This window comes from Rhipicephalus sanguineus, chromosome 4, assembly GCF_013339695.2.
Source record: "Rhipicephalus sanguineus isolate Rsan-2018 chromosome 4, BIME_Rsan_1.4, whole genome shotgun sequence".
NCBI lineage: Eukaryota > Metazoa > Arthropoda > Arachnida > Ixodida > Ixodidae > Rhipicephalus > Rhipicephalus sanguineus.
In genome coordinates this window covers 66,818,913-66,842,335 of record NC_051179.1, presented here as the reverse complement: position 1 = coordinate 66,842,335, position 23,423 = coordinate 66,818,913, and the positions used below count along the sequence as shown (strand labels likewise).

General features: G+C 46.5%; 1 long non-coding RNA gene across 1 annotated transcript; it reads left to right on the top strand.

Moving 5' to 3' along the window:
• Positions 1–4,111: 4,111 nt before the first annotated feature.
• Positions 4,112–22,528, top strand: LOC119388801 (uncharacterized). Its single transcript, XR_005182837.2, has 3 exons — positions 4,112–4,244; positions 5,492–5,522; positions 22,370–22,528. It is a non-coding gene; the product is annotated as an uncharacterized LOC119388801 (long non-coding RNA).
• The last annotated feature ends 895 nt before the right edge of the window (positions 22,529–23,423 follow it).

The window sequence follows — 23,423 nt, the reverse complement described above, 5'->3', positions numbered from 1 at the left end:
AACGCGTGGGACCTTTCTTTACACTTTCGTTGTCAGTGCAGTTTGTCGTTATAATTGCCTTTCTGTGTTTTTTATGATAAATATGACGTTTTTTTTAAACCTTTATTTGTACTTTATTGTTCACTTTGATTTTATGCATGCATGCTACCCCCTTCCCTATGTAATGCCGTAGGGCCTTTAGGGTATATGAGTAAAAAGTACTGCACCATTTGGCTATTTGAAGATGACTGTGTCTTTTATAAAGAAGCGAAATAACTACTGGTTAAACCCTTCTACGCCTAAGTTAAAAAAAATAAAATCAGGTGACAAAAATAGCGTTTTTGTAAACTGAAGGAAACGATACCCATTATCAATGACGTAATATAAAAGGCCGTTTTTCGCACATCCAGTAATTTACCGGCACCTTACCAAGAGGGTTTTGCCATTAAGCTTTCAGACATAATTAATACATCGGATGCAAGTGATAACACTGACACTGGCAACGTATGCACTCGATCTCAGAATGCATCAAAGTAGCGTAAAGCACAACTCTACATAGTGACTCAGAAATGAGAAATTATTGCGTATTACAGCCGAGCTGTTATGCTCGAGGTTGGCCGTGTGTAGTAGATAGAAAATTATCCTCATCATGAACCGACAGTGCTCCGTTTTACATTGCCGTGATCTTCTTCTTCATCTTCTGTTTCGCTCAAAGAACATCTTCGTACATTTCTCCGGTGTAGTAGGATTTTGGCAATTTTTGTGGCACGTATTTCAGTGGCACAATTTCTGTGGCACACATCTCTGTGGCTTTTTGTCCGTGGACGGCTTTTTCGTTTTTAGTTGACATGTGGTGAGTAGCGGAGCTCAATCAATTTCTGTAGCACATACGCGCTGGGAGTTTATACAGCAGAGCTGTTATGCTTGAGGTTGGCCGTGTGTCTTGGAGAGAAAACTATTATCATCATGAATCGGCACGCGACCTCTTCTTCATTGTCGTCTTCAGCTTCGCTCCTAAACACATGCGCCCACTTCTACGGCATGGGATGCAATAACTCTGACTGGTGAGTGAACGAGTACAGAGAGAGAGAAAGAAAGAGGGAAACAGAAAGAGCAAGAAAGGAAGAGACATAAAGATAGCAAAAGAGACAAATTCACGGCGAAAAATATCTTGGCGAGAGCAAGCATAGCTCTCGCCAAGATATTTCGCTTGCTCTCGAAGTATAGGATAGCAAGTGGTGGGAAAGAGAGAGACAAGAGGGTAAAAGCCTAGCCAAGCCAATATTTTTAACCAGAGCATAAGTATATACGCAAACATCATACAACAGGCTTCCACGATAACGGAGCCCTAAACATTTGACAGCATTCAAGAAATGGCGACGCTCTCACTGGCCACTGATGTTAAAAGCAAAGTTGCAAACATACCACCATTTGAATGTAGAACGCCTTGCAAAAAGTTTGACAGGTCACACGCCTTGTGGGAATCGGTATCATGCGAAGCAGTCGGCGAGTAGTTCTACGCTGCATTTATTGGCTTTGAGCCAAGTGTTACGACGTGGGTAGACTTGTTTTTGTAAGTGTAGCAGCTGTGTGTCAATCGTGGGCTTACCGGGCACGTCGACAACACTGGCGTTTAAAGGGTAACTTATGGTGCGACGTAACGTCAGCATTCACCTAGAGCACATACCTCAACTTTATCGAAACGAAGTGCACTTTACGGTGAGATGATGTGAATATCATACCTAACATTCGTTACCGTAATCATCCGTGGCCAAGCGACGCTTTAGTTTAACTTGCTGACAGCCAGCACCGCAACCACAATTGATGTTGCACCGACATTACGCCTGCAAAGGGTATCTTTCCAAATCCGTTTCTAGACCTGGTGTGGCTCTGTGGTGGAACACCTGACTGCCACGCAAAATGCTTCAGTTCGATTCCAGCTGAGGTCCTAATTTTTAATATTTGCATTCGTCGGGTCAACGCTGCCGATGCCGGTTTTTTTTAACGCTGTCGCATTTAAATTACCAATGTCTGTTCTCGCCGTTCCTGGGTAGCTATAAACTGTCGATCACCTGTGGCGCATACCCGTATACCCCGGCCCGTGGTAAACGGTTATGTGCCACACGTGTCTGAAGGAAAGGATTTGACGACGTGCACGACAGCATTTTCACGTTATTCATGTCATGACCAGCCAGTCATATTCGTCAAATCGTCTTGCCCTCCCATGCCAAATTTGGTCTACACCAAGTTAAGGAGGCGATCATGAGAGCAGGCAGACGCAGGCGGCTAGATAGATAGATAGATAGATAGATAGATAGATAGATAGATAGATAGATAGATAGATAGATAGATAGATAGATAGATAGATAGATAGATAGATAGATAGATAGATAGATAGATAGATAGATAGATAGATAGATAGATAGATAGATAGATAGATAGATAGATAGATAGATAGATAGATAGATAGATAGATAGATAGATAGATAGATAGATAGATAGATAGATAGATAGATAGATAGATAGATAGATAGATAGATAGATAGATAGATAGATAGATAGATAGATAGATAGATAGATAGAAACTGTCAATGTACCTAGGGTTCGGTAAGAAATGCTTCGCCTTTAAAAGAGGCCCCGAATGCAAATCATTCATGGATAGCTTAGGAATGACAGCAACGATTACTTCCTCATTCAACCAAATAGCTACGTTTCACTTATGGATAATGCGAACGTTCCTCATCCTTCAGTCCTTAGTGGCTGTTTCAAAAGTAGTTTTTTCCCTAAGGCTCTCTGTGGCTGGAACGAGGTACCGGACACTACCGCGAGTTGAACATGTGTACGTGACGTGAGAAAAATTAATGCTCTTAATACCCAGATCAATGTGATGTATATTGTGTATATAGTCGACGAACGAGCACTAACTGCGACTTCACTATGAAATAGTGGGTGGTGCAAGTCATAATTTTTGACGTCTTCTGCCCCACTTCTGATTCGTTCATATATCTGAACGTGGAAGGGAACTATAACGGCTTCTTTTTTCTCCCCATGCCATTCCTTTAATAAACAACTGTTGGGTGAGGAGGTTCACTTGAATAAGTAACATTTTCACAAATGCCCTCTTCGTGGGCATTTTGTGAAAATGCCCAAATAAAATGAAAATGAACCTTGCATTGGGGGATCTCGCACGTCCACCACGACTGCTGTAATTAGCACACAGAACGTCAGACACTCAACGGTTCTGCACTTGAAGATGAAATACAGCGCTACTTTCTGCAACCCAAAGGAGAGCACGGCTCAGCAATATGACAGACACTACAGATTCTCTCCACTACAATTTTTTTGCTTCTGAGGATATACACCTTTCCCCTAAACGAACAGAAAACACAACCGCAGTCAATGTGAATTTCAGTCAACAAGAGTGTCTGTTATAATTTTAAAATTAGTATATTCTTCTGCTTCAACTGAAAAGCTGCTTGGCCTACACCTGTGCAGTTATACGTAGGTGAGATGTATATATCAAACATGGCACGTGCAAATAGCGTTCTGCACGCTAACGTCGTCATTTTCACTCCCTCACTCCATTTTCTTCGTTCCCCCTTTGTTCCATGTGGAGTGGGAGGCCAGAGACAGGGTTGCTCCTATCTATTTCGGTCCTTCTGTCATATTATATAGTTTTCGCATTTTACTATTGGCTCACGTTGCATAGATGGTTCCTGTGCCTCACATAAAAGGTATCCACACTATTGTAGTTACGAATTTCGTAAAGGTTACCTGACCTGGGAACAATTACAGATACCTACGTATGGGTGAAGCTTTAAAGTTTTACAGCCCTATTATATTGCCCAATGTACGTTAACAAAAGGCATGTGCCTTTCTCATGGTGCAATGAAATCCAGCTTTGTATCCACTGAGGTCCTACCGACGATTGTTCTAGGTGCAGTAATAACATTAAAATAAAATGATCGAAAATCAAATAATTATCTGAACTTGACACCTCTGTATTCTGAAGTTCTTCTGATTTAAATGGCGCTGTTCCATCATTGTGAAATCTTTCGTGCGTAACAGCTATTATTTTAGTACTCGTGTTCGACCTTGCTTAAACTCTAGCAGTGCATTACAAGGCGCACAGGATATCTCTATATAAATTGCGCTAGCGCGACATAGCGCAGCTGCAGGGTACTCGCCTCATCAAATATCAAAATGCTGAAATTTAAGGCTATTCTCTTTGTATTTTTCATGGTCACAGTTATGTTCATGGTCGGGTAAGTAGAAGTGCGTGTATTCCTATAAGCTTTCATGATTATGAAAACGCCGCAACTTTCTTATGGACAGCCCAACCAGATGCCCACCATGATTACCATTTTATTAGTGTTGAAAATGAATAAATACTATATAGCCCTCTCTGACACGATTTCTTATCTACCCCAGTGACTGAGCCGAGTAGTGCACAATATTGAACAAAGCAATAGTCGCACTGATTTCGCTGAGAGGAAGCATAACACCGATAGAACAAGGTTATGCCCGCGTCAGAAAATGCTCCGCTTCACTCTTTTTACCTTGTGTTGGCCTGCAGTGATCGGCGTGGGTTATAAGGAGGAGGCAACTTCAACTACGCGCATAGCCTGCGCCGGGATGATCCGCTGCAGCAACCTTGCATTCTTTCAGAATGTAAAGCGCTCTGTCTTTTTTGAGGAAGCTTTAATTTTATTCGGAATCATAATGCCATTTTCAGTGCCAATACCCCATTTGACAGTGTGACTTCTCACAGTTTTTTGACGAATCGTAAGAGGCGGGCGATGTTGGTGAGACCCAAATATTTATTACCATTTACCAAAAATTTGACAAAAGGCTAATGGCGACAAGAAGTGCAGCATATAAAACTCTGTATTCTGTTTCATTCCACCTCCTTGTTCGTAAACATTTAGCCCATATTATTATTAGATTGGCTGTTTTAGCGCTTATCGTTGCATTGCGTGACAGACAAGCGCAGTCAGCATGGCCGGAAATGTTCCAACGAATCACATAGGCTAGCGCTAATGGATAATTTGAAAGAGAAGTAATGGGAACAGTATTGCGCAACAGTGACCCCTGATGCCTACGTTTTATGGCACAAACGCCGAGAAACAAACGCATAGCATATGACATCCATAGCGTTGAGGTATAGCTGCTTTAGATTCACGCAACGAAATTTACAGTCACCCATGTTAGAGGGAATGTGGCAGCTGCGCAACGCATGTCGTCTAGAGCTCACTCGTTCGCGATCATACACGACGACAACGCACGTTTTGATGCTCGACGCTTCTGGTGTTTACATTGCAAACATTGCAAATTCCAAGTTGCGCGGCAGATGACAGAGTGGCTCTCGATGGTGCGCTCGTTATTGAATATAACAAAATTGTGTAAACTGTCCATACAACGTATTTTCTTTGCTTTCCGCCACCTTTTGCACACTTTACTGCGTGCAACGTTTCTTTCTCTGCCAAAACTTGACCGCTATTTTCTTTTTCAGCAGCGTCACCTCCTCGTGCGATACGTCGAAGGTAAGATATTGGGAAATGGCATAAATATGTCTCCCTAATATTCTACATACACCCATGAGCAAAAGTATACGGACCATTGTCTTCCGTATAACTTTGCTGTCGGCGTCGTCTAGTGGCGAGCCGTCTGCTGTCTAGAGCATTTCTTTGACAAATTCCATCAAATTAATGACCTCGACGGCTATTACGTCAAATCAATGCTCTCGACAGCAGACGGCTCAGGACTAGACGGCGTAGAAAGCGCTTTTGGCTCGCGCTTCCCCGGTTCGTATACTTTTGCTCACGTGTGTACGTTTTCAGATGCGTGCCATGTAGTTCACTTAGTTATATAAGAGCAACTAGCGGCATAATGAAGCATTATTAGAGTCTCCCTCCCCGTCTTCTTCGTGCTAAATTTTTCTGGAGGTGAAAAGTCCGAAATTGGGGGCTTCAGCAATGACGAGATAGCGCTGGCCAATCCTCAATCTCACGAAGCCATGAACCTGCACTAGGATGCCGATACTTATTTTTGGAGCGCCGGAAAGCTTGTAAATATTTTAGAAACCCCTACAGTGGCATAGTGAAGACGTGGAAATGTGGGAAACACCACTACAGAAATCGCTAATTCTTCGGTTACTGCTCTCAAATACACAGTACACTCGGCGCCCTATCCGCGTGGTCATCACTGTATACGCGCGCGAAATTATTTAGCTGCTAAAGCACAGAAAATTGCTAGGCCCTCTCTGTCAAAATGTCGAAGTAATGTTTCACCTGCAAAACCATGGCTCTACGTTGAGCCGTCCCAAGTTACAGCAGTGGGAATCACAATTGCAAGTCAATAAATCACTGTCACTCCCATTTGATGTCATGATCAGCAAGATAACCACAATATTGTTAAATTCTCATGATCTAGTGAAAGCTAGCTAAATTTAGCGAGCACCTGGAAGACTTTCTTTCCATAGACAAAGTCGTGGTGGCGAAGCTCTTACGTGGAAGAGCACCACTCACCTCTGTTGTGGTAAGCAGATATAAAGTTTCAACGGAAGAGCGAAGCCGTAGCGGAAATAGCAACACATTAGTGTATTAAATGAAGCGACACTAGCAGCTTCAGGAACAATATGAATTGTAGTAAACATGAGCTTGCTAAATGGGCAGGTACGCTGAGGCATCTCTAGAACAATATGGCGAATCAATGATCATGAAACCTCGCGAGTACAACGGTAGTGTTGCTCTAAAAACACACGCATTACCACACTGGTCGTGGTAGGCGCGACTCTCGGATCAGGCCATTTGAAGCCAACTGGCAACCCACCCTGGACCAGGCCCGGCGAGCTGCAATAGCCAGTGGAGTACTGGACGAACGGTCCCACCCACTTTAATTGCTAATAGGAATCGGTAATAAACCTTTATTCTCTCTCTCTCTGACAAGCGGCGCCCGTGAGCAGCCCCTTCAGGTAGTGAAGCCTACATACTACACATTCCCAGTTGCCGCCCCGCGAAGCAGCCCTTGAGGGACGCACTGCTACGCCGCAGGCAAAACTTTCCAGCAGAGCAGCAGCAGAAGCGCGCGAACTGCCGTCGTGCTGGCGGTAGCTTCAACACGAACGAAGTGGCAAGAACATAACGTACAAGACTGCTTCAAGATAGGGCCCGCCCCAACCTCACAATGATGAAACATACTTTGTAAGACAAAATCCTGCTGACACTCATGCTTTCAGATAGTTGTTTTTTATAATGTAAAAACAGTTGGGGCTTAACGTCCCAAAACCATGATATGATTACGAAGGACACCGTAGTGGAGGGCTCCGGTAAATTCGACCACCTGTGGTTGTTTAACATGCACCTGAATATAAGTACAAGGGCCTCAAGCGCATTCCACTCCAGCGAAAATGCGTACGTCGCAGCCGCCATTCGATCACCCGACTTTCCGCTCAGCAGTCGAGCAACGTAACCACTGGACCACTGTGGTTGGTATAGGTAGTTTTCTTAGCGTCAGGAAAATGCTGAATATAAAGTGATTGCAGAGTAAATGTTGTAGCACTGAGTTCTCATGGCGCGCTGATCGCTATCGGTGAGCCCAAACGCGTAAATTTTGCGCCAAACACAGTAAGAGCTTCCCGGCAATGTTATTATTCATGAACTTTCTCCAGCAACCACGCGAAACACGCTGAACTAGTATAGGTGCAAGGTAAACATCCCTCGAAAAAACGTTTACGCATACCCAACGACCAGCGCAGAGGCCCATTGCGAAGCTGACTAGAATTCTATTGTACTCCAAAAACTCATCAACGCTATATACAGCTTGAGTCAATCTAAAGACAGGGTTTCGTTTTTTTTTAGTTTTTATACAGTTGAGATGTACACGCTGGCTGTATCGCACAATTAACGTTACCTGTTGACAAGCATTGCAAAGTTAGGTTTTAATTTGGTTTGGGTTTCCTTTCTCATAGTAGTTTTCCAGCAGCTCGCAAAACTCAGTTGAGAACTTGGTACCTATTTTATTTTACATCGCTCAACGCCTGTAAAACAAATTTTGTCCAACAATTTATCATACGTTTTGTGCCATACTAAATGCCAACTTAAAAAAACGCCAGGCCTGCTCGGAAAGCGCAGCACAGTCACAGCGAAAGCTGGAAGAGCGGCATTTCTAGAGCCCGTTATAGACTCTCTTGAGGCTACTAATACAAGTACACTAGCAACGTGCCCACTACGCCACAAGTCATAATTTTGTGAAGTTGGGAAGCACCCACCACGACATTATTCGTCATTCTGCGATGAAGCCAGATACCACCTGTAAGGCATCATCTGCACTTTTTTGATGCGACGGCTGATGACGATAAAGAATTATGGCTGAGCCTTTTGTAATAGGTTGGAAGTTTTAAAGGACCCACTGGTTACGTAATTCGCATTGTGTGACGCCCGGTCGTTATTTAACTCTCCTACCACACTTTATAACATACGTTAACGTGAAAAAGAAGAGAGAGAGGGAATTAACTTTATTGAAACCCTGATGAAATTGATCATGGGAGCCTTATTGGCTTCCTTGGCAACCAATAAAAGTGCACTTGCGAGGAACACACTGCGCTAGAAATCATCATAATTTTTGTGAAGTAGGGAAGCAGCCACTATGCAATTTTTCATCATTCTGCGGAGACCGTGGTATCCGCTGAACACCTGTAAGTCATTATGTGCACTTTGTTGATGCTGTGGCTGATGACGACGAAGAATTATGGCAGAGCACTTTGAAATGGGTTGGAAGCATTCAACAACCCACTCGTTGCGCAATTCGCAACGTGTGACGCCTAGTTACAGCATTCGCGTTGTGTTACGCTTGGTTGTTATTTTACTCCTATACCACGCTACATCACAAATATTAATGTGGTTCCTGCTGTGTCGGCGGCTGGTGGTCCCGACGAGGGAAGCAGACGAAGACGACCGGCTCGACGAACGCGGCCGGCGGGGACGCCGTCCAGCCCCGAACACGCGGGTTGGCGCGAAGCGCCGAAGAAAAGAAGTACGTCCGCTCACAACGAGTACTGCTCACACACTCATTTTATTTACAAGTGCGCCGGTAGAATAACGACACCAGAGCGGCGCCCCCTGGCATCTTACAAGGCATTCTCAAAACCGAAACCGAAACACAACACAACAGTTCCTTCCCGACATGAAGCCTGTATAGGGTCTTTTTGTAAAAGAGTTGCAAGCACCAGCATGGCTCTGAGGTAGAATACTGGGCGCCCACGCAGACGGAGCAGGTTCGAACGTCGTTTCATCCTGGAAATTTTTTCTTCGTTTTTGTTTTTCTTATTTCGAGCGATAGTGGTTACGGACACCGGCGCCGGCGGTGGACAACTACTGCGCCAAAAACGCCCCTTGTGATCTCATAACACCTTTCGCTGTAAAATCAAGACCCTGTGGGCGACATTCTTCCCTTTCTTATAGAATGGAAGTTTCAGTTTTGTTTGTTGACTGACAACGATGGACTGTTTCTGCCGTCTTTATACAAAGACGCTGCCATTATGATACGTTGGCTGGTAACAGTATTCCATTGTTGCCGTCCTTACAGGATGGATGTGGCAATATTTTATGTTGGCTGGGAGTGATGGGCCTTTGTTGCAGTCCTTGTACGATGGCGGTACAAATGTATTTTGGCTGGCTACGATGGTGTGGTTTTATTTTTAATGGCTTGAATGGGCCTTCACTGGGCCATCGTTTGCCAAGAAATAAACAATACTGGCCCAATGTGCTGCGCCTACTGGAAAAATAAGAATAGGCCCCGCTACGTTAAACACCGTCCCTGAAGACGAGTCTATTAACGAAGACGAGATCGAAGCCACTGCCGAAGTTACGGATCACGACGACACCGTTCAGTGCGCGTCTGCCATGCACGCAGTGAGCCACGTGGCAGTGTTCGACGACGCAGCCGTGGACACAACTGGTCTCGTCGGCGGCACGCATTACCTAGACATCGCTTCCGGAGAAGCGCAGGCTCCCGTGCCCCTACTCTAGGACGAATATGCGGAGGAGTTGTCGTTTCCGTTGGTATACTTCGGCCATTCGCAGAAAATCACAAGTCCACACGCCACGCCGTTCTCCAAAGCTATCACTGAGATACGGTGCTCGGACCGTCGAAGCGTTGAACCGGCTCGGAACTTATGCGTGGTAGAATCCTTGATTTAGCTAGGTGGTACTGGTTCATAACTGAGGAAACAGATCTGCGCAAATTCAACGAGGACACATAACACAAAGAAACAGGATGGTCGCCAACTTGCAACTGACTTTATTCTAAAGAGGAACGAAGATTTTATAGCGCAGTCAATACACGTACTCACGTGCGCGCGCATCACAGTTTCTTCTTAAGAGCCAAAGAAGCGCAGGGTGCTGCTGAGAGAACTAATCTCTTTGTCTTGAAGTGACAGTGAAGCTGTGCTGACGCATGCGTCGCCCCTTTGGCTTATGCAATATGCCTGTGTTACTTCTCTTTCCGTCTTGTCTTTTGCTGTACCTATAAACTCTGCGTATAAACTCTACCCGCCCTGTTTCTTTGTTATGCATCCTCGTTGAATCTGCGCCAAAAAGTTTCCTCAATTATTCATGGCCGTGAACGTGATCCGGTATAACATCGTCGAAGAGACCGTCACATTCCGTACGAACGGTGTTGCGAGCACCATCACTCGTAAACAACTAGAGAACGGTGATTTCGTGAGAGATGCGCTTGACTGAGACATGGCGTTCATGCGTGGAGTCATAAACACGGTCCTTAACTGACAGGAATGCAAGAAGGAGTTGTTTGCAATGAAAGAGGAACTCGGCAAGCAAACTAGGAGAGCTAACTTTGTCTGCCTCCGAGGTTAATTGGCACCGCTTAATTGAGCTGCTCGACCGCTTCAGGGTACATGGCGACGACACGCAACGCCAGTCCATGCAGGAGATGGCGTACCTCGAAAGGGTCAGACTTTGGAACAATGATCCTGTGGCGTGTACGATATACGTCAACAAGTTCTTTGACGTCATCCTCAACATCCTCAAAGACTGGCGCATTTCACCGTTCAAACCATACTAATAATTGAGAAAGGCTTCAATACATCACTGGCATTAGCCCACTGCTTAACACCGGGGCCACACATTTCAGCTTCACTGGTTAACCATCTGTACGGAGCGCTTGTGCGGTGATTTTCTTTCGCTTGAAACGCTTCGCAAAAAAAAAAACACTATATGAATGTCACGTAGCGGAAGGAGTCTTCTTAAGGCATGTAAAATTTGGAGAACGCTTGAGCTTCTTTCAAAAGCAGAACGTGATAGCGTAATCGGGTTCCTGCGCATCACCTTCCCAATTGCTACACTGTCACTAATCCCGTTAAATGGGACGGCAATCGCCGGGCGGATTCTAAGGGCTGGCGTCAAGGCCCTCCGAAAAAGCACCGCGAAAGCGCGGACAATTTAGAGTTGGTCCTTTGGTGCGCCAGCGAACGCCGGTTGTGGTCCAAAGACCGAGTCAGAGCCGAGAGTCGATAACACAACCGAAAACAAAATATATTCTCAGTTAAGGCAATACAAATAACACAAACACGTGCACACTCGGCTGGTACCAGTTACAGCTTCACAATATAACTCAGATGGCGTTTACACAACGGGAGCTAAACAAACAGATCAAACGCTACAAATGCAATCGCATGCATTACAACTATTCAGCGACAGTTAAAGTCCTGAATAGACAATGGAGTATCCAGTCCACAGTACTTGGACGGTAATCGAATGCTTCTCTTCAAGGAAACACTCACGCCAGCTCCAGCGTTGATCGTCGTAGCTCAACCGTCGTCGTGACTTGTCACGGCTCACACGGCGTCGTCATCGGATTCTTCCAAATCGACGATCGACTCACCGCACACCATCATAAACACGTCTTCTTTGGCTAACGGAGCCACACTTAGCGTAACTTCACCATATCCGGGCCGACTGAGTCGCTCACTCCCAGGGTTGCCACTGACTTTAGAGTAAATGTCGCCAAACAAAGAGCAAAAAGTCGCCAAAAGTCGCCATTTTTTTACAGATTTCGCAAAAAAAGTCGCCATTCTAGATATGTGCGGCATAACTAGTAATAAAAATTTCCACTCACGTATAGCACCGTAGAATACAGTACCATCCAAGACACTTAAATTATACTGACGTTTCTCAATACCACTCGTATCGCCCGCTTCACCATGGCAGTCCATGGTGCTGCTTCCCCGACTAGCCGCAAGATGTACGTGGTGGCGCAAGGGTGAATGAATGAAACACTCATGATATCCCATTTCTGTCCGCTCGTTTCAAGGGTAAAAGTGTGCTAAACCTTAAGCGAAAACCGTGAAAGCGTTGTTTGTAGACAGCTTTACGTACCCTGATATGAAATAAAATGATTCAAAGGTTTATTGAAGGTAACTCGAGAGAATTCTTACAGGAACCGATCATTAGTGAGTCTTACACCTTTTCAGTGGGAACTAATATGATACCGGACGCCACCGACCTTTTCATATAGTCACTTATAATATCTACACGTGTCAATCCAATGCGTTATTAATGAACAGATAGACGATGTAAAATGTTATATACCAATTGTTTTCATTGCACACGCTCACCGAGAGCAGTGGAAAATGCCTCAATAAATATTTGTTTATTGCACAAATAGCCGCGTATCCGCCTCTCTTCGCTATTCCAAAACAGCCTTTACGAGCTGAATTGGGGGTATATACTGCAACGGTGAATAAGTCGCCAAGCTATTCAGAACAGTTGGAGCTTTGGCGGAACAAATGGTCGGAGCACGCGGCCAACCCGTCGTCTAGCTCTTTCAGAAGCGGAACTTTAGAGAAGCTTAAAGCACCGTAGCCATAAAGTTATAGTCGTACACTGCCTCCTCGCGGTTTGCAAGGCAGTCCGCTGTAGAGGTGTGCACGGGCTCCGGGTAGCCCGAAAGCCCGAGACCGACCCGGCCCGCGGGCCGGGCTCGGGCGGGCCGACGTATTTTCACCTCGGGCCCGGGCCGGGCTCGGGCTGCTTGGAGTTTTATCGGGCCGGGCTCGGGCCCGGCGCAAATCCCGACTCAAACCCGAAACATAGAGAATGAGCGGGAATAATTTTCCAGCACGCATACAGCGCCTTTTCCGCTTTTCCTTTCCATTGCAGTTGTTCGGCGAGTGGAGCGACAGTGGTGAGAATGTAGTAGTTACAAAAGATGAGCTCTCCCATTATCTCTATGGAATCGCCCTCCTGTCCATCTGAAGTTTTTAGTCTTCTGGAAAAAACAAGCAGCAGAGATATGCCAAGCTTGCCAGGCTGGCAAAAAAAGATATTAGCAATTCCGGCGACGAGTGCAAGCAGCGCGCGTAACTTCAGTTCGGCGGGCTGCATAATGCAAAAGCGCCGCACATCGTTGAAGCCGGAATCGGTGGACTGCATGCTTGCTGTTTTTGCACCACAATTTGTACTCTGTGCAATAGAGACTGTTCGTCGTGTGTCGTTTGATCATATTTTACATGCTCAATAAAATGCCAAATTACCGGAAAACGATGTTTTGTTTACACAGCGAACCTTCAAAAAGCCGGGCCGGGCCGGGCCGGGCCGGGCCGGGCCGGGCCCGGGATTGTGTTCTCGTACGTCGGGCCGGGCCGGGCGGGCTCGCAGCCCTTTGCCGTCGGGCTCGGGCGGGCATTCGACAAAGTCAGCGGGCCCGGGCCGGGCTCGGGCTCGGAAATACGGCCCGTGCACAGCTCTAACGCTGACCTAAATTTTGCTGGAATGTCACTAGGGGACGTTCCAGTACCTCGTGCATCTAGATGAATTGAGGAGATACACACGAGTTACGGGACGAAGATGCCGAATGACGCTTAATGCACACATTCTACTCAGGGGTCTAAAACCAAGAAAAATAGAGATAATGTTGCCGCTCATTCGTTGGGAAGACATTGGGCACAGGATGCATAACTCAGTGAAGACCTAAGCCGAAAATCGCCAAAAATTCGCCATGTCGCCATTCATAATTTTAGGTCGCCATGGGCCTCTCAAATTCGCTAGTTTGGCGAAAAGTAGCCACCATTGGCAACCCTGCTCACTCCTTCGCTGACTACTGTCACTGACTTCCAGGGTTGCCGTTGGGTAGATTTGAAAAGGAGCCAGAATTCAAGCTAAAAGTAGCCAAAGTAGCCAGGTCTTTTAATCTTATCGCCAAACTTGTAGCCAAATGGCAGAAAAGCGGTATTATGAAAAGAGGTTTTATCATTGAACAATATATAATACCATTTTGTGTCAGCAATAAAATAGCATACGAGCACAGTTATCTTCTCCTTCATGCTTGGTCTTCAAGCTGTAAGCAAGTTGCAAATAAATGAACGTATTATAAGTTACGTGCACCTGTATACATTTTATATAGAATAGATAGAGTAATTGCCAGAGAGACAGTAAGATTGAAACATTCCAGCCAACCGGTCAGTAGGAATCAGTGTTGTACACGTTCCTCTAAAACAGGAACGAAATCTCGTTCCTCGTTCCTTCGCAATATTGGAACGAGTTCCCGTTACAAGTTCCTCTTATGAGAAAGGAACTCGTTCCAGTTACATTCTGAAAATTGGAACGTGTCGTTACATTAACGTTACAGCTGAATTTTTATTCAAAATATAGTGCCGGTCATTGCCGGATAATCCTGAGGCATAGAAAAGTAAGCATTTTAATGCTCACATCAAGTTACGCATATTTTACGAATTTGACATCACCGGAAGCAGGTTATATGTAGATAAAAGGAATCTAAGGAGACGCTCCTAGACGAATTTTTTATAGACCACCGGCCACACTACAGACATGTCTAACTACAAATTTTGCGCTCGTCTATCACAAGTGCAACACATGGGGCACTTTCCACGTTAGTCTTCAAATGTGCAGTCAGAATACTGCTCTTCAGACATTCAACCAGAAATTTCCACACATGCATCAATATAAAAAGGTTTCTTGCACGGGAAACAGAATCGAAAAGAACAATACACAGGCGCTTAACAAGTGCTCATTCAATATTGCAGTGTGAGTAGAAAATAATGTCCAGGATACGTATTCGCAACTTAGTGAAGTCTCTCGTTCGCACTCAGCAATAGTAGCATCTCGATGTTGGTATCTGACCGACGAACCTGTTTTCTCGTCAGCACTTCGTTGCCACTATTGAACAGCCATTTCATCAAGCGCTTGAAGGTACTGCCGTGTTGTACACACATAGGAACAAAGTCAACCGAGGTCGTAGGGCCGAGGGCAGGCTCAGTGGGTGCAACAAGAATGTAGCTCTGGATTTAGTATGCGTATCGTTTGTTGCATGACAGACGTTATCGGTGAGGCGGCTGTCGAACTGAGCTATAATCAAATTATTAGACCAATAGCCGCGGAGATAACTCGCATGTTTAAGGTATTCCTGCCCATGCGCAACTATCGAAGGCACCGGACAGGCGCCACTGCGGCACCAGCGTCCACTGCGTTTCGGTCCTCTTCCCCGCCATCCATGCAACCGCGTGTAAAAAGACATTTGCCTATAGCTGCCGGCGGGGCATGCACGAGATACTAGAGAGACGATCGAGCCAGCCGCTAAATACTACGTGACGAGAAAAATATTCCCAGGAATTGGGTCGAAGCTTCGCAGTGGGCAAGTGCGTGGACATAAAGCTAATAAAACGTCGAAAGCGTATGCTGCACGCGGTGAGGCGTTCACTCCCAAGAGATAGAACCAAAGTGTAACTTCGCCACCGTTACGTTGGGGCCCAAGACGATTCATGCGCAGTGGGAGGCCACCGCGCGGGATTTCGGTGGTTAGCACGTTGGTGCTTCACTGCTTCACTCACTTTCTGCGGCCTCTAGCGTTGTGATTGGTTCCTCTGCCCCATGCGCGTCAAAAACCAGATTAGCGACGATGATTCGTCGTCATTCACCAGATTGGGACGATGTCCTCTAGCGCTATTCGAGGACTCCGCGGAACCACGCGCAGGCGCCTCGACTACGGCAAGCTGGCTCCCCCACTTTTCTCTATGCTGACAAGGCCAGGGGGACGCGTAGCAGAACCGCCCGAATACGCGCACGCGCACGCGCGCGCACACACACACACGCACGCACACACACACACACACACACACACACACACACACACACACACACACACACACACACACACACACACACACACACACACACACACACACACACACAACTACTTTCGAGTTGGCCGAACAAAAAGTCGCCGAGGTAAAAACATAGCCCGCCGTTTCCAGGCGGCGGCTTTGCAATGGGTTTCGATGAGTCTCGAATGTCAAGTAAATGTTCTGCAAGGTGTGTCTACACTCCAGAACGGCCCTTGATTGCTGTCACACTGGCTCTCACAAAAAGAAAAAAGAATCTCCTGTTCCTCCCGCACATGGTCGGTCTCGGCATCGCGGGCTTCCCTGCGCCCCTGGCAGCATAATCAAGTGACAGGCGAGTGGTATACTCCTGCGCCTCACGCGGTCGCCCATCCGCTTGGTTCTGCACGATGTGCTGTGTGCGGGCGCCTGTTCAATGCCGACGAACGTTTACAGAAGGAACGCCGTTCCCTGTGGCGTTCCTACGTAAACGTAACGAGTTACCGTTACAGTTCCAACGATCCTAAATGGAACGGTGGCGTTCCTCCGTTCCTCCAAAAAGGAACTAGTTCCTGGAACGTCGTTCCTTGGAACGCCGTTCCGCACAACACTGGTAGGAATACAAATGGCAGAAGAAGGTTGTGCTTGAAGTCTGCGACTTCAAGCACGACCAGCTTCAAGTAGCAATATCCGCTTGAAGATGACCGGTCCACCTTCATTTTGTAGCGGATCTCTGTGTCTGTCAAGTTCACCCGAAAACACACGCCGTGCATCAGCACTACAAAACTGGCTCGTAGCGTCAGCATCGATGGCGGGCAGCGTGAACAGCGTGCTAGGCACGCGTTTGCCAACATGCGCGCAACTTCGTCAGTTTGATCTTAGCCAAAAGGCGTACTTAAATTTCATCTTTAATTTATTTGTAAGTTATATTTCCAATTTCTTAATTTTTATTAGGCGCACCGCTCGTTGCGTTCGGGTGCCTCGATGAGCACCAGACTCATGGCGGGGCTAGGACACGCGCTTATACACTGGCTGACACGTCAGAAAAGCTTGGAAACAAAGGGTAGTCGTCAGGCTTGCTTGGTATTTTATCTGCAGATAATGAGAAAAATGGCTACTGAATGCGCTAAAATAGAGGTTCAAAGTAGCCAGAAAGTAGCCATGGCGCCAACCTGAAATTTTTGTCGCCAGACTGGGTCGTAAAGTAGCCAATTTGGCGCAAAGTAGCCACCAACGGCAACCCTGCTGACTTCTCGACCTCTCGACTGACTACCCGACTCTCGTCGTTTGCACGCTTTTATCCTTTCTTCCCCGGTTTCCAGAAGCGTCGGGAGGGTTCTTCGGCGTGCAATACAGCTAAGGCTACAGAAAGGGCGAGAGCTTTCTCGTAGGTTCCAATCGCGGCGGCACCGCTCGGGGATGCGTCCCCCCCTTCCTTCTAGAACCATCCAGGCTTTGCCGGGTGTTCGATCGTGTTGACTGCGTCTGGCTCGAGTGGGCGAGGAGAATGCGGCGCGCCGGCGTCATTTGATGCTTGTTTTTTTCGTCTTTCGCGCTTGTTGGGCGCGCGACTCGCGCCGTTCTGTCTCGCAGCTGCTTGAAAGCGGCCTCGCGCGCGCTTTATTTTGCGCTAATTTGTGACATACACTCTAAGAAAAAAAAGAGTATGCGTGACTCTTTTCGGAGAGATCTGACTTGCCACGTATAGGACTCTCTTTAAATAGTCACGGTGACTCCCTTGGTGGGTCAGGGTCGGCTCGCTCTAGGAGAGTCCCCTGACCCTCTAGGAAGAGTGGAAAGACTCTCATCCGAAGGATCACGTTACCACTTATAGGGAGTCAGACGACTCTTGCCGGTAACACTCCTACGCGGGTCAAGTGAGCCACACCGAAGCGTCAAGCGACTCCACAAGTATTTTAAGCTACTCCTTTGACTCTTGCTCTACTTTTGCGCGACTACTGTTGAAAATGGTGGAGTATTCATTTTAAACAAGTCCAATACTTGCCGTTCTGCCCAGCGACTGCAAAAAAAGAATAGTTCAATTTTAGCATTATTTTAATAAAACTCGTCAAAACAACACATATTTTCTAGCAAAGTTATATAGAAAGCGCGAAACGATGGTCAGTGATTTTCAATTAAGAAGTTAAGGTATTCCTCATTTACATGCTTGTATGATGAGTATAGACGGTTTCGCCAGCGCTTGCCGTTCTCTGGCAACATTGTGCGTTAACCGGAAACTGGCCCTAGAAAACTTCCTGTTTACCTTGTTTTAGCGTGGTTTTAGCCTGCGTTGCTGGCCGCGGCTGCTTGTGTTTCGATGTTTTCTGCTGATAGAATTATCCCGATGAAGCGCTCGCGACTCGGGCACTGTCCTGTAGTGCCAGGATGCAGTCTGCGATACGGAGCTAATTTGCTATCGCAAGTCAAAACGTTCTGTTTCCCGAGAGGTGAAAGCAGAAAGAGCGCCTGGATTGCAGCGATCAGGCGAGAAAACTGGATTCCCATAAAAAGCGCGTAGATTTGTTCTGCCCACTTTATCAAAGGCAAGTAAAGTTCAAAGCATACTCTAATGGCACAGAGGCGATGCTGATACGTTAGTCGAAGGTCCCCAATGAAAAAGAACACGTCGGACGCCGTCATCTTCCACCCGTGGCAGATAAGTACGCTGACGCCTGAAGTGGATAGCAAGAGGTGAAAGCTGGCTAACGCAGAAAATTCACCGTAAAGGTGTTTCCTGTAGTTGGAACCTCATCAGTGATGTGTACTGTTCGAAGCAACACGCGGAGCACCAAAGCAGCCGCGCTCAACATGAAATCCGGCACAGTGTACGTCGCGGTGCCCTTGTTTTGTTGCCGTTGAGTTTGCATTTTATGAGAGCGACGCCTGCGAATGGGTTCGCATCAGTGAGAGCAAATGACTCACCACCTGTCTTGTTGCCGCCAATGGACATCGCCCCACTCTAGCTAAATCATCTTCCGGTGTGAGTGTGGGCAGTAGATGTAGGCGGGTTAACTTGAAAGTTGGATTCATGAATACTGTACTCGTGAGTAAACAATAGTAGTTCGCGTGACTCAGCCGCACCTGACATCATCTCATCAGTACATTCATCTATATTATCTCAGTCACACCGAAAACGTCGGATTGCGTGTGATTCCGATCGGCGCCGATCTCTATCAAGAGTGCCCGGTGTGACACAGGCGGAGTAATAAGCGTTTTATCGTGAGGTTGTGTGCCTAGACGAATATACATAAATGTGTCCGCGGCTGTGATAAAAGGCAGGTTTTTGGCTCCTGTCGAAAAGCCGAATTGCACGAATTTTTTATCCAGCGGATCAGGCAATTCTCCTCGCGGCTGCAGTTTCTGCTTGTACCTCTCCCGTGCGACGTCGTCGAGCCCCTTCATGCAGACGCTAGACATCGCTCTAAACACATCTGAAGGAATGCGCCAGAAATAATAGAGCAACAAATTCAAACACACCAGGAAGTACGGCCGGGACCATTGAAAAAGTATTACCGGAAGTGGCGCACCGGAAGTCTTCTTGGGCAGGCCGTTCGGTGCTCGCCAGTTTGTTTACAAACAGCGAAACCGTCTATAGCCAACTAAAATGTGTGACTGTGATGTGCACAGTGTCATATGGTGCTAAATAAACAGCAGAAATTGGCATCATGTTTCCATATTTATTCTTATGATTAAGAATAAAACAAGAAGTGGTGACGGCTGGACACATCAGACTTGTGGCTTGCTAGGTTGTCGCTCCTGTTCAGCGTGAGCACCATGAAAAACGGTATCTGAAAATAAGAACGTGATATCATGATGAGAAAATGAAATTGCAGTAAAGGTTTGCAAAACCTACACACTAAGTGGTTCACACGGACATAATAAAGGCTAACAAAAAAACAACAAATGCAAACAGGCATGGTCAGGAACGAAGTTTTTTGACGTCGAGATCAGACATGTCATATGCTAGAATTACCGCACATACCTCCCACAATCACGCACACTCACTCGATTCTGTAATAACGCCCAACGTCATCGCAGTGTATGCAAATCACGAAAACAGCAAACAGAAACGAGGGAAGAGTGCACGGCCGCGGCCGCGCCAACGCGCGCCGTCGAAAGTCTAGAGCTTTTTCACTTTACCGGTGAAGCGTGTCCAACTTGAATGACTATCGCGTACGTTCTGGAAGCACCGTACTATATCTGCACCTCAAACTACCGTCTTTAAGCCAACAAAAACCATTATATATAGTGCGTCTGAGCGTTCTGTACACAGGCATTTTTTTTTTTTTTTTTCACGTTCCCACGCGCCGAAGCACGCTACACACTCAAGGTCGATGGAAATGTTATGAAGTAGACTAAAGTGCATCTCAAAACGACATCTTGCACATTCAGTAGCGCAGACACAACGTGCGATCAGCAAAAAATGACCCTTGATAATTGTTTGAATCGCTCACTATAAGGGAGCTTGCACAGCAACGCGCATAGCGGTGGCAACTCGTTAACTGACAGCTTTAGTTAGGCACCCGCAACAGCCCTGCGGACACAGGCTGCTGTTGGAAATGGCTGGCAGATAACTTCCGCATAGCTGCTGCAGACGCCGAGCTAAAGCTGTATAATTAGTACCTACGAAAGCAGTACACTCACCGTTAACTGGCGCCCGTTGTTCCTGTCCGCAGCTCCAGGAATATTCCGTCCTCCAAGCGTTACGTACCGCGTCACTTCGTGCGCGGAGCCGGCGTCAACACCAACACCACCGAAGACGCGCATGAACAGACACACAACCCGCGCAACCAACACGCAACACATTCCAATAGACGAGGAGACAGAGAGGAAAACAGAAGCGGTACGCCACCCCGGCGCCGTTGTGGCCCGTTGCCTAAAGCGTTGCCTCGCCTCCGTCATCGAGCCAACGCGCCACAACGGTGCCAAAGGGCAAGCGCGCGATATGTATGGCGTATACGGCGGCGCCGCCAATCGAAACGCGCTTCAGGAGAGTCCCGTGACTCCAGTCGAATTGCGAACTCTCTTTCTCTGCCTGTACCTTCCAAAAGGGGTCAAATGGACACCCGAAGAGAGTCACGCGGACGTGACCCTCTTTTGACTTTTTTTTCTTAGAGTGTAGCCTGAGTTCGGTTCGCGGAGGTTGCCTCAACAGAGGCGTACAGAAACGAACCACTGTGAGCGTAACATTGGCTGTTTAAAACTATCCTAGCACAGTTGCAAGCACAGTTGCAAACATTGCAAGTACAGTTGTTTAGTGCCCACTACGCCATAATTCTTCCTTTTGCGAATCAGCGAAGGGCCCACTACGCGTCTGTAAGGCAACACGCGAACCTACGCAGCTGCTCACTTGGTTGATCATTTTGCAGCTGATGATTAAATATGTCTGAATGCTTTCTGATGGGTAGGCTTTTAAAACGCCCAGTTGTTGCATTATTCACATGTTTTGATGCCTGGCGCGATTCTACGCTTATGCCACGGAATATCACATGCGTCAAGGAGACTCCTTGCACGACATGACATTCATATAGAGTTTTTTTTTTTTTTCCAGAAGCAGTGTCGAGCAATAGCGTAGCTCTGTGGCAGAAAAACTGCTTGCCATGCAGTCGGCCGAGGTTCGATTCTGACTCGAACCTAAGATTTCTTATTAACTATTTTATTAGCATCTTTCTCAATTTTTCGCCCACGGACAAGATATGATTTTTCGCTGGCGCCGACGTCGACACCACAATTTCTGCGAAGCGAGCTCTTTAACGCTGTCGCGTTAAAATTCTGCGCTCTTCCCCAGTGAATAACTGACGGAATGCAGAAATGCTGAATGCTGAATTTAGCTTACAGGTACAGCCGTAACTTTGGCAATGGAAAGTACTTTGACGATAGATAGTACGATGGAGAGGACAAGAGAAAGCGCACTGTAGTGCCCGTGACGGCGTGAATTTTATTGTAGCAATCCACTCATTTGTACATGTGTGAATTGACAAATGCATGCATTTAAAGTGACCGCCTCAAGGCACTGACGATGTGCTAATAGTTTACAAGACTGAAATTGAACTGATTGTTTGAATTTATGGTACTTGTTTGTATCGATGGCAGCAATCAATTAAGGGAATTACTACTAAATCGTTCTAAGACATTTCTCAGTGCAAAGTGCTTGAATGAGTGTCATAGAGCTGGGCACGTTTCTTTTTATTTTAGAGTGCCGTCCGCCGTCACATTACCAACTTCATTGCCTATCGCAATTTTGTCTTTTCATAGCTTTGCTCCAAGGACACTGACTGCAATATGACCGACCCAAAATGCGGGTGTGCTCTGATTATGTATGGACAACCAACGAATATTAACCAGCGCAGATGTGCGTATATATCGTAATAATATCTTGGGAAAAAATAATAAAACCCTTTTGCGCTCTCAAAATATGTACGTTTTCTTAATTTTCTTGTTTAAGAGAAGTGCCTGTTTGGAAGTTTTTCCGATTTATACTGAAAAAAATTAAGGCAGATTTGCACTAGTGACGCCAAGCCTGAAGGAAGTGCGAAGCTAAACGGCCTTCTTTATTTCTCTTTACTTGAACAAGAAAGTGTTTTACGCCGGGGTCCAACAAGACTTCAGTGTCGTATTTCCGTCACGGAAATAACGTCGAAAAAATGCAAACGATCAGATGACAAAGAAAGAAAGTTACATCAACGGGAGTCGTGCCCACGACCACGCGGACCGTGACACCAGATGCCGCGCAAGCTATCCACTCCGTCACAGTATTTTTTCTTATTGCCTGTTATTAGAAATGTACATAAACAACAAGCACATGAAAGTAACGACAAGTTGTGTCAGTACTATTGAACAGACACAAGTTTAAAATTCATTGAGTGCTGTCAAGGGTTCTACCCTCGACAACCATTGAGGTACAAACTCATGACCTTTCTGCCATGGTCACACAGTCTGGACGCTTTACAAACGCGCCTTTTATTTCTCACACTTTCCTCACAGCGCTCGTAGTCGGCGGGGTAGTGTCGCCGTCTGGGAGCGGTAAAGTGAAGTAATGCATTATGGCCCTGGCCTCCGCGATTAGCTCCCGCAAGAAGTCGTTGCTACGCGTGGGTCCCATTAGGCGTGTGTAATAGAAGAAGTGCAATTTTGTCAACGTCTTAACAAACCGCGAGGTGGCGACTTTAGGCCAAGCCTCGGGCTCGCTGATAGTTCACCGTAGCCTCGTTCATAGCAGCCATCCATAGTAAAAATAGATCTGCAACGCGCGCTTGCGTCGCTTGGCTATAGCACCAAGGTCAATTATATCGGTCGCGAAAGTTGGAAC